The sequence below is a fragment of the Lates calcarifer genome, linkage group LG6 (genome assembly GCF_001640805.2).
Source record: "Lates calcarifer isolate ASB-BC8 linkage group LG6, TLL_Latcal_v3, whole genome shotgun sequence".
Classification (NCBI taxonomy): Eukaryota; Metazoa; Chordata; class Actinopteri; family Centropomidae; genus Lates; species Lates calcarifer.
In genome coordinates, this window is record NC_066838.1 from 10,670,477 (window position 1) to 10,682,807 (window position 12,331).

The 12,331-nt window shown below is 40.0% G+C and overlaps 1 protein-coding gene across 1 annotated transcript in view; it reads left to right on the forward strand.

Annotated features, from left to right (window-relative positions):
• Nucleotides 1–4,562: 4,562 nt before the first annotated feature.
• Nucleotides 4,563–12,331, forward strand: part of si:dkey-178k16.1 (band 4.1-like protein 1) — a 40,399-nt gene continuing 32,630 nt past the window's right edge. Inside the window, exon 1 of the mRNA XM_018666105.2 lies at nt 4,563–4,831. The gene's annotated coding sequence lies outside the window, so the exon portion shown is untranslated. The remainder of the gene's footprint in view (nt 4,832–12,331) is intronic.

The window sequence follows — 12,331 nt, forward strand, 5'->3', positions numbered from 1 at the left end:
CACATCACATTTACTCTTTCCTGGCATGAAACAATACTGCTGCTCACTAATCATCACCTCTCCTTTTAACCTAGTTTCTAAACTGCTCAGTACCAGTATACTTCTTCTCTATTCCCAGGCATCCTCTCATTTTCCAACATTGTATTGTAAAATCTGGTTAAACTTAACATATTCATGCCTCCACAGGTATTTCATCTGGACCATCTGCCTTACCACTACATCTGGTCACCCCTCACCTCATCCTTGCTAATCCACCACACTCCTGATTCATTATCCCCACACCATCTGACCTTCTCTCTTTCTCTCTCATTTTATTTCAGTCATCAGCCCCTTAGAGTACTCCTTTCATCTCCTCAATACATTCTCCTCAGTACATTTCCATCTCCATCCTTCATGAGTAAGCAAGTACATTTTATTTGTAAAGCACCTTTCAAGAGCAGATGGCAGATGCCTCACAATATCCATCCATCATCCATACCACTTATCTGTTAGGGGATGGGAGGTCCAACCAGGGTGAACCAGGGCTTGAACCCGGAACCTTCTTGCTGCATGTCGACAGTGCTAACCACCGTGCCACCCTGCTTCACAACACGAATGAAAAAGTCTTGAACCAATATGCTGATCAAAGGACCATAGATTTCAGGGTGCATACCATGTGGGCTCATGTGCCCTGAGCAGCTGGTCCCCAGTTTGACTTCCATTTGAATGTGATGCAAAGTCTGTGTAAAAGGACTTGGTCAGAAACTTGGTCACAGTGTTTTGGGCCATTTTATTTAGTTACAATGGGTGGAAAGGTGACTATAGTAATCAAGTCTGGAGGAAATAAATACAAGTATAATCATCTCTGTCTCAGCTACAGACTCAGTGAGATTAAGTTTAGCAATGTTTCTCGGCTGGTAAAAGCAGGAGTGAGCCAAACAATTTACAAGCTGGTCAAGACTCAGAGCATGGCCCAGAGAAACACTTAGATTACAGAAAGTAGGTTTGACAGAGGTCAAGACTTTCCTCCAACCAAGTCTCTTTGTCTTACCTCCTCTGTTCAGATGTCTCACCAGGTATCTTCCTAGCAGTTTCCCTCACCTGTAATTTCCCAGCCATCGAGCAACTCTTCGCTACCACCCAGTGCATTTCTTAACTCGTCAATGAACTCTGCACAACAGTCTTCCTTCGTCAGCTTCTGCCATTTGATCCTTGGCTCTGTTTTCACTCCCTTCCTCTTCTTGTCCCCCAAAGTCAACCTACAGACCACCATCCAATGTTGTCTAGCTATCACCACCTTGCAGTTTCCAGTCTCTTTCAGATTGAACCTTCTGCATAAGATATACTCTTACACCTATGTGCTCCTTCCTCCACTCTCATATGTCACCTTGTGTTTCTCCCTCTTCCACATATTTCCACATATACACAGACAAAATTCATCATCATACCTTCAATTTCCAGCTTCATACTCATTACTCTGTCCGACACTCTCTTCCTTACTTTTCCTTCAGTATTATCCCTACTTATTTCTCTGCCCATCCACACCATTGTAGAATAGTTCCAACCCACCTCCAGTGCTTCTAGCCTCACTCCCGTTCCACCTGATCTCTTGTACACACAGTACACCTACCTTCCCTCTGCCCTCATATCAGCCAGCTCTCTCCCTTTCAATAGTCATAGTGCCAACAATTAAATTCCAACTCTCACCTCCACAGTCCTACCCATAGTCATCTCCCAGTGTCTCCGGACATGCCCCTCCCCTCTTTTTCTCCTTTGCCCAACAGTAGCATAGTTTCCACTGCCAGGTTTTTCACCGGATATCCTTCCTGACGCAGCCCTCCTCACTTATCCAGGCTTGGGACCAGCACTAAGAATGCACTGGCTTGTGCATTCCTGCTGGCTGGGTTTTAACTCCCAAACAACACATTCAGCTTTTCAACTTTTACATTTTATTGTCCCCCAAGGGGAAAGCCGTCCTGCAGCCAGCAAGCACAAAACACATAGTTGGAAATAAAACACAATAAATACATAACACATAGAACATAAATATGTAAAAACAGATGCTTACCTGTCTGAATCTCCATCCAGAGGTGAAGCTCAAACTCTCCACACAGAGGATGAGGATGGCTCTCTAAAATGACTTGAGTCTTTGAGTCTCTCTCTCTCTGAAGATGTTATACAGATCAGCCAGTTAGACGCCAATGATCTTACTGGCCACCTTAACTATGTGGTGCAGCCTGTTCTTGTCCCCCATCGAGACAGTGCCAAACCAAGTAATAACACGAAAGTTGATAACTTACTCCATTATGGAATTAAAGAAAAGTTTTCCACACACCAATTTAGCCTCTGAAGAAAGTACAGTCAATGCTGGGCTTGTTTACAGATTGTGGTGCTGTCACTGAATGTCAGCTGATTATCAGTTACAGTATCCAGATATTTGTACCACTGAACCCGTTCAATGAGCTGTCTCTTAGTGACTGAATGAGGGTGTTGGGCTTCCATCTAAAATCAATAAACATCTTCAGTTTTGATTACACACTGGGGAGTCTGGTAATATTAAATGAACACTCAGAAGAACATTAATTTAAACCATTATTTTAAGTGACCAACTGCAAATCAGAGGAACTTCTATTTATCACTAGAAATTGTCTGAAAAGGAAGAGCAGAAAATTTATGTTGAATGACTTCAGACTAGTAAAACTAATACATTTACATTAAATTTGGATAACATATCTATGTTCATGTATGCGGTTTTGCAGTGCCGCAGCTGAGATTTCTCACTTTTCAACAAAGCAGAGGTTTCGAATTATCTTTAAAAATGCAGCAAATATAAATCATGTGTAAGGGAACATGGTGATGCCATGACTTCATCTCCAGTTCCATTCTTTTCTTTTTTCAGAGAAATATTTAATGTCTGTGTCTGCAGCCAGGAAATACCATATGGCAATGTAAATTATGTACGGTGAGTCGTCTTAGTAGTAAAGAGATTAATGGCTGTATTCAGTCTCAGTGTGAAGAGGTATTTACTGCAAAGATGATAATGCTTCACGTATGACACAGAGCTTGAAGCAACATGATTCATGTATGGAAGTCTGGTGAGAGCTTCTTCTCATGAAAGTGCTAGCAGATATGTGCAATTACGTGTTCAAATGCAGGTGCAGAGCTGATAAAATGGTTTCATGAGGCTAACTGAAAATTGATATGCACTCGATCATATGGGTGAAGCATATACTGGCTTTACAATACATTGTATACTGTCCTTATAGTTGTGATGTGTTTGATGATGGTATATGATCGCCACCATGTGGATGATCATATACAACTACTTGTGACTTTAGTTTTGGCTTATGTTCACAATAAATGTTATTGATATTTGATAAATTATTTTAATATGGGTAGGCCTATGTGACCATATATTCAATACATGTAAAATCTTACTCCATTTATTACTGAGAAAATACTTGAAGACATATCCTACAGAATCATTTTACACTCCTAAAACCCTCCCCATATTGCAATGAAGTCATTCCACTGCTCATTTTGGCATATCCTGTAAGCAACTGAAGGAGACCCACTGAAGCGTGAAAGGAACTGATTTTCCTGTATGCATATTTGCATTTGAACAGAACACTTGTGCATGAAAGCCATAGAGGGCGTTCAGCACATAAGGTTCCGGTGAGTCATCAATGCAATACATCACCCACTTAGCCTTCATTCATTCAACACTCTTCATGCTATGCAGGGAACAGTGGGACATTTTTTTCTTATGCCTCTGAATGTAAAACATGTCTGGTGTTAAAGCTTGTTGGATAAGTGATCAAATAGAAATTGGCTAAGGGGCCTCTTTTCTAGGACAATAAAACTGAAAGCAGGAATTTGTCATAATACCATAACTGACCTTATACAGGTCCAATACAATATGCATCCCTTTAACAGTCCGTCTTTTTCTCAGTTATGATCAAAGCAAGACATTAACAACAATCAATAACTCTTTCCATTAGTCTTATGCAAAGTCAAGACCATTAATTAGCATTTAATGTACTGTCCAATGCACTTTGCATATGGGCATTTAGTAGCTGACAGGTGCATTTAAATAACATTTGAGGGCGCTCTGACACAGATAGGTTGCAGTATTGTTCCTTGGTAAGAGCTCTGGAGCAGCAGCTCAGCAGGTGTCCTCCCCTCTCTATGGATTTGGGGTACTTGAATCGTAATATAGATCTATGATTAGACATGAAAGTTACGATCAAGAATCAATAAGATTTAAGTAATTCGGATTTATTATTCATTATATATATCATATAGATATCATTATTAATGATTTAATACATTGTATTTATTCATTTTTAATCAAATTCTGTATCAGATAAATTACAATAAGCCTCATCACAAATTGGTTTGAATTTGCTCAGCTCACAGTGAAACTAGGCTATAAGACTGCATATGTGCTTGAGCATCTTTTTTTTTTTCTGGTCGCGATGGCAAAAGTCTTCAACATTGTGCTCAACGGTGGGGAAAGATGACCCGAAAATCAGTAAAGTGGGTAGGAGACGCTGCGTGTCATAAGCGGAGCGGTCCTCACATATCACGCACGACGTTAGGAGTTCCCTCGCTTACACCGTGAAAACGCCCCTCTACTCTCCTCCTAGCCCTTCCCCGACCGTAAGCCATCCTTGCCGGCTTGTGCCTGTCTGCTATCCCAGCCTGCAGGGTTACATTCTCCTGTGGTAGAGGCAAAAAAAAAAAAAAAAAAAGGCGCTCTGGGGCGGTGGCGGCGTCCGTCTACCAATTTCCTGCAATCTCAATGATCAGAATCTGGACTGAAGCTTGACACCCGGACTTGACAGGACAGGTATGCGTTTTATTTGTTTGGTCTGGTAGGGCGCTGATGACAGCGGAACAGGTGCATGCTGCATTTGCCGGTTGTTACGAAATGACATTGTAGGTGCGGGATGGGGGAAGAAGCATCTTCATACCGGTGACAAGCTTTGCACAATACCGCGCTCTGCATGCTCCGCAAAAGACACCGCTTTGTGCCTCAAGTGTCATGGACGGATGGAGAGGGTGTTGCCACAGAGCCTTAATCCGACCAATATGGTCGGCGGGCTGGTTTAATAAGCTGCACAGAATCAGGACATCCTTTATTTCATGGATATCAAGGCCCAGCATAGGCAGAAGGAGTCAGCAGGTGCACCTTTCTTATCATCTCACTGAATCACATATCTACTGTACACATCCAAACCACGTACAATTGTTAGACCTATTCTTGGACACGCCAGTGTGTGTGTGTGTGTGTGTAAAGATTGTGATTTCTCTATGTGGAGCTATAGGCTAACAGCTGATGCTCGAGATAATGAGCTAATTGAAGACGTAGTGTATTGTCGCGGGTGTGGCAGAGGGGGCAGGCGTGGGCGCCTCGACAATCGGAACGTTCGTAGATGTGTGTGAACTGCACTGAGAGAAAGTGGGCCATTAACTAATGTCCCAAAACTAACTGTACAAGAATTTATTTAAGACCTTATTTATTATCTCAATAGAAAAAGAGAGGGGCAAACTGGCTTCAGTCCAGTTTATCAGATTGCTTTATAATTGGAACATATTTTTTTTTCCAAGAAAATGAATAATTAGGCAATAGCTGGAGGAAATTGCCTGCATTACTTTGAACGTGCCTGCAATGACGAAATGTCAGTTTTAAAAGCTGCAGCCCAAAACTGTAGTCCAGCTGTGAACCAGTGATCAAAAATGATCACCAATTTAAGGATGTATTTCCTCAATGAATTCTACTGACATGCATTCCTCAAATGACAGTTAAGGTACCATTTAGATTGGCTTGTGAAAACTATAAAGAATAGAATACATTTTGACAGAACAGATACAGCAATCTGCAAGAAACATAAAAATATGAAGCTTACGTCCACATTTCTGGGGACTACTAGAGTGAAAGCTCTGCATAGAATGAGAGAGTTAACAAATAATGTGCAAAATATAAAAAATCTACATAATTGCACTATTCAGCAAGTTTTATTTCAACACCTCCAGACAAGTTAGGCTGTAGAGGTTACCATTATAAGTAATGCATCCTTCTGTTTGCCCTCTTCCTACTCACACAGATTGTCACTCCTTGTATATTTGGCTCCTATGCAACCGCGCCACAGGCTACAGTAACTCCCAGGCTCTGAATTTGTGGAGGCAGAGTCAGGGAGGGGGCAAATTAGATCTAAAATCCATCCATCTGTCTATCCATGCCTCTGTCCCTCCATGCATCCTCCAGTCTCATTTTCTTTTCTTTCACCTGCTCCACTTTCAGCCTCCCTGGTGTGCATTACAATGGTGCAACTATAAGCAGTGTGGTGGTCCTCTGTTATGCCCATTTGCTTGTTCATATTAAAGGGCAAGGGTCTTTGTGGGGATGCGTGTTGTGTTAAACAGGAAAAAAAAGACTGAATACCTGTTTTCAAGGCCATTGAAGGAGTTCAAGGAGTCTCACTGCAGGTAATACAATAATGGAATTACACGCTAAATTTCCCACTGAGCAGTTTCCTCTTATCTATGACAGGTAAGATGTAACAGATGCTCAAGCAAACTCCTCAGTTAAAACAGGGAGGTACTAGCAAGGGTGCATGGAGGGTGCACACAAGCAGTAATTGTGTAGTCTTCAATGCACACACCATAAGGGTAAAGGTCAGGTCTTGTGTTTGTGTATGTGTGTGTTTTGTGCATGTAAAATGCACGCTTGTTTAAGGTAGCACAGTTTGATACAATTTAGCCTTGAATCCCGTTTCAAGTCATTGTTTAATTGAATTGTAATACCTCACTGAAGCAGGGCTAGTGGTCTGTTCATGGCCAAATTGGAATTCTGCACAAGATAAAATCACGTCACTCAGAAGTGAGAGGAGCTTTCAAAGGGATATCAAAGATAACAGCATGTTCTTAACTGGCACTTTTTTCATTATCATCACAAATGATATGTTGTAGGATACAATGCCCAATCCAGTTTTTGGCAAATTCGTCTCTAACATCACATTAAAGATTTGACTGGTTACACAGGTATTAATCTTTAGGTATCATTAAATGCTAAACCAGCAATCAAACACAATCAAACAAAATAAAGTGATTTTTCTGAGGAAAATGTGTGATTGCTTAGAGTGGTAGTGTAGAACTTGAGAACACTGTAAATGTGTAAATGTATTTAGTTTGCCTAATATTGAAAAAAAAAAAAAAAGAAGTTTGAGATGTACTGTAGTTTGAATGTTCAGTTGTGTAAATACTGAGTATAAATAATTAAATCTCAAAGATGAGTGGGTTTGAATAATTGTAACAAATCTTATATAGTCTCCCATTGTACAAAAATGTGAGTGCTACACTAAAGTACAAGTAGAGTTGTGCAAGGTCGTATTCTCCTGCTCCTTTTCCACAAGACCAGTAAGGACAGACTCTTATTTTAAGCTATGAGCTGATAAGAAAGTGATAATATTGGGGAATTTTCTGACTTCAAGCTATACATTCGAAGATTTTTGGCTTAATCTCATGTTATGTGCCCAAATTGAGACTATATATTTGTGTAATCTTTTACAGTGTATTAAAGGTTGTAAGATTGATCTCTGTCATAAAAGAGAATCCCCCCAGCTAGTTTTACTTTGACAGCTGTATTGCATATTTGATTTGAATGGTCTGACCACATTTTTACGCAACAAATTATCCTGGCCAAAGTGTGTAAAACTAATATGCTTAAACCCTAATCTCCCATAGTGTATACTGTATGATCCTAGATATTCTTGTCCCTCCACAGTGACACATATACTGTACCATAGATATACATCTTGTTGTACTGACCTTTTGTGTTCATGGCAAACCATTTTAATGCAAACTAGAAGATGGCCTCCCTCTTGAAACCGTTGGTCATCCTCTCCCACCCACAGCCACTGTCTCCACAGTGTCACTTCAGCGTGCCTACCTCTACATGAGCTGTCACATTCTTCAGCACAGTGCCGTGCGATGGTTCACCTCTTCCTCCATCTCACAAATGTGTCAACCAGCAAAATAGTGCCCACAGGCTCTTTTTGTTCTTTTTCTTTATCTTATTTTGATATGCTTGACAGACGATGTTAGGCTAGGGTTCCCATGGTAACTGCATTTTAAACAGGCACGCCTGATGTCTCTGTGTTAACTATCGTTAGTGGCGACACTCTCCTCTGTGGTCAAATAGAAAAAGATTGCGCTGTAGGCACAGCATGGTGCCTGTCATTTTCCTGTCATTGTGGAGTGAAAATTTGTGTTGTTTTTTTCTACTTGACTCTGCACGTAAAGGTCTACAGGGAAGAAATCATCATCTTGTGCTCTGAGAGTGGAGATGTTTTTACTGTAGGAGTGGGAGAGAGGCAATTGTCTGCTGTTTACAGACCGTGGTTATAAAGTGGAATATAATCTTGGAATTTGTAGCACCATACAGTATGTTCATGAATAAATTGCACTTGATAGATTTCTTTTTCTAGGTAATTAATCATCACACAATTTACAAAACAACAATGAGAAACCTGGACAATGTAGATTTACTTTCCTCTTACTTTGTCAAGCTGAGGTCATGATGTTTACGAGGCTGCTTAAATAACACAGGAGGCGCACACAATAACAGCAATTGCTGTATGATGTAATTCAATCAGTTAAACAGCTCTGCAGGAAATATTAACTTTGAGAAGCTCATAATGTTCACTTTCTGTCAAGGCTGTGTTGAGGAGGGGGAGGAGAGAGTAAATAGTGATAAATTGCACTACTTCACATTCTGTAGTATGTCTACAGAATGTAAAAAGAAAGACATGTATAGTCTACAGTCTGCAGTCTACCTTGCTCTGTGTTGCTGTGTATGTGAAGTCCTGCACCTTGTCTGTCTGTCTGACAGTGTAGTGTATCAATATGTGTCAACATGTCTCACAATCAGTGTCATCCAGTATGATTTGTTCAATCCTTAAAATAATCACATTTTGTGATTGAAATACCTAAATAGATTATGCGGTCTGCAAATGCCAATCATGTCCCAGGAATTCAAATTGCTTTTGACCTTTAATGTAATATTCCCATGCCTTGTTACATATCCTGACATGACCCCCCTTCACTAAATGGATGTAAGATTACTTTGTGACGTAGAATAGGAAGAGTCTGGCTCTTCCACTCGTGTAAACTGATTAATATTTAAGATATTCATCTCATAAATCAAACGATGCATTTTGACAGCTCATTTTGAGAAATTTTACAGCCTGATATGTTTTAATCAGTGAGGATTAACTTTACAATGACCCAGCCCCCTGCTCTAATAATTTTGATATGCACATTTGCCACCTTCTTTGGCTCCAAGTGATAATGAAGCAGACACAGATAAGTTTGCAATCACACGATCTGTCTTTTCATATCAGTTCAAAAGGTGGAACTTAGTACTTCAGATGTTTAAGTGTAGAAACTGCACAAACCCTTGTAATTCCCACTGCTGTTGTGCAGACCCTTTCCGTGAGAGAGTGCTTATGCTACAGTATGTCGACATAGGTAGCACAGCTCTCTCTGGGCTTGCTTTCTCTTGAGGAGGATGAACTTGCAGCCTCATTGGTTCAGAAGCCGTATCATTTATCTCGGTTGTGGTGTGACATGATTTGCAGCAGACTTAACAGTCGTGCTACGCAATCTGCTTCCAAGATTGCTGAGTGCCAAAGGTTTGGGCAATGTGTGTATATGGCTTCCCCTGAACAAGGACATCTCGCCACTCCCTCTTCCCCAACCCCCACTGCCCTGTACCTGGTTTCCCAGAGCCAGCCTCTGCCCGGCCAGGATTGATGGACTGGCTGTGTATGCCATTAGAAGGGAAGCACTGATTATAAACCCAAGATGTGGGGGGGAGCTGCATGATGAAAAGGAATGTTCAGTGATTGGCTAATGCAGTGGGTGGCTTCTGTGGATGTTAGTGTAGATACAGTAACTTAGCATATACTATATAATGCAATTGCCTTTTAGCAACAACAGCCACTTTAGATATGTCAGGGTACACATTAATAACATGAAAATCATAGCTGTGTATTCCAGTTCTCCCGGTAATCGTTTGGCAAGTCTTGGAACAATGTGCTCATTATATTGTATATGTAGAGTGTTTCAAAATGTGGGTAATTTTAACAGTAACAACAGCACACAAAAAGTAAAAGATATTGAATTGTTAACATGACTAACAACCATCCTAGTCATTCCATGAGGTTGTATTTTTTTTCAGTGATTTTTGTGCTAACATCACCAAGCTAACATGCTTACAGTGACAATGCTAACATGCCAATATTTAGCAGGTTTAATGTTTACTATTTTCACCATCTTAGTCAAGTGTGTTAGCATGCTGGGAATGTCAGTTGTTTTGCAGGTAGTATGTCATAAAGTCAAAGTACTAGACAAATTAAAAGTCTAACCTGACAGTGGTTTAGGATAAAAACTCTGGGGATCATCAAAGTTATTAGGATTCATGCTCTGGACACCATGGGTGTATGTTCCAAATTTTATGACAATCCATCCAGATGTTTAGACATTTCACTAAAAGATAAAGATGTCAGCTTCATGGTGAGGTTAGAAGCAAGAAGAAACAGAGTATTTTGCCCTTAAATCACATTTAGCTATGCTAGCTTAAGTCTACCTTTTATGCAGACATTTTCTCCTTGCTAGTGGATACTATATTTCACTGAATGATGTTTTTCATTTACAAATGAAAAATAACACATCCTAATGTCTAGATGTCTGCTTTCTCATGACCAGACATTATAAGTTCCTGAAAAACAGACAGATTTGTTTTCAATATTAACTTGAAATAATACAATGGGCTATGTTTTCCCCCAAGTGTCCTCATGTTATTAGATATGGGTGTGTTGCCTAGTATCCCTCTGCACTGGTGACATCAAATGATAAACACTGAAATTGCTGTTTGTGCTAGTCAAAGGCACCATGGAGCAGGATTAACCTCCAAGAAGTGCCAAAAATCCATTAGGGCAGCCAACCTGTCCAGTTTACTCCCTGGAAAGCAACAAGAGTACATTTACAGTTTGGACAAAAAGAACTAGATCCATAATTATAGTCGATTAGAATTAAAACGTCCTGAAATAGACAGATGGTCTGCTTGGAGCAAACTGCCTTTGTTTCGGAGCAAAAGTAATATCCCCTTAAATCTCCAAATTAATGAATAGCCTAATTAACAGGAGTACAGTTTGGGGCATGCTTTGTTCATTTTTGTAAATGATGTAGTCACAAAAGACATTCTGGCAAAGGAAGAACACTGCCTGAAGATCACAGTAAGCATATTATCTACACTGGGTGCTCCTCTCTACAGCAAAATACTGTAGACACACATAACTGCTGCCACTACAACTACTATTGCTACTTCCACTACTGCTTTATTACCTTTGTAACACGATTAATTATGTATTGTATTTTACTGTGTGGTTGTTAAATCAGTTTTTATAAAAGCCTGTCTGTAAAAATAAGCATTAAAGTATTGACCTTATTATAACCCAAATCCTAACCTTGTGTGTGAGTTAGTGGCACCCTCATGTCAAAAGTTCTGATGGCCAGCTTCTTTGGTCAGAACAAAGAGCGAGAGAGCCATGGGATTTGTTGGGTCTCTCTCTGTAAATACCTATTTTAAAGAGTATGGTCTAGACCTGCTCTATATGAAAAGTGCCTTGAGATGGCTTTTGTTGTGATATGGCACTATATAAATAAAATTGAATTGAATTGAATTGCTGGATGATAATAACTTTAAATCGTACAAGCTGAACAAGCATCATTATAAAAGGTCAGTTGGTTAATCACAAAAAAAATAAATAAACAAAACATGACAAAAACCATGTCTTACATTTTTCTCATCTAAGCCATGCAGATAGGCCTTGAGCACCACAAATGAAATTCTGTTCACATCAAGATTCTGTGTAGCCAGTAAGCGTACCTCTAGGCTCTGAGCAGGGGAATTTTTTCCTTTCTTTCTTTCTTTCTTTTTTTTTTATGTGAACTGACCCTTTATGCACCTGGTTATTTTTATAAATAAATTATAAAAGCACTTTAACAATGGGAGATGCTGCCAGAATCACTGGTTTGTATGGAAGCACATATTGCTTTTGCAAATGAGGTGGACCAATTGGAAAAAAGTAATAATGAAATGAGGTATGTGGTCTAAATCTCCTGAGGGTGGGTGGGGTGGGTTGAGGGGGATGTTGTGAGAAATGCTTATGGGGATGATGCTTTTTCCTCCAACAACAGCAGCAGAGGATTTGTCAAAAATGATCAGTGCAAATATGCCTCTTCACTCGTTCAAGCTTCAGGTCTGATCTATGGAGTTAAATGC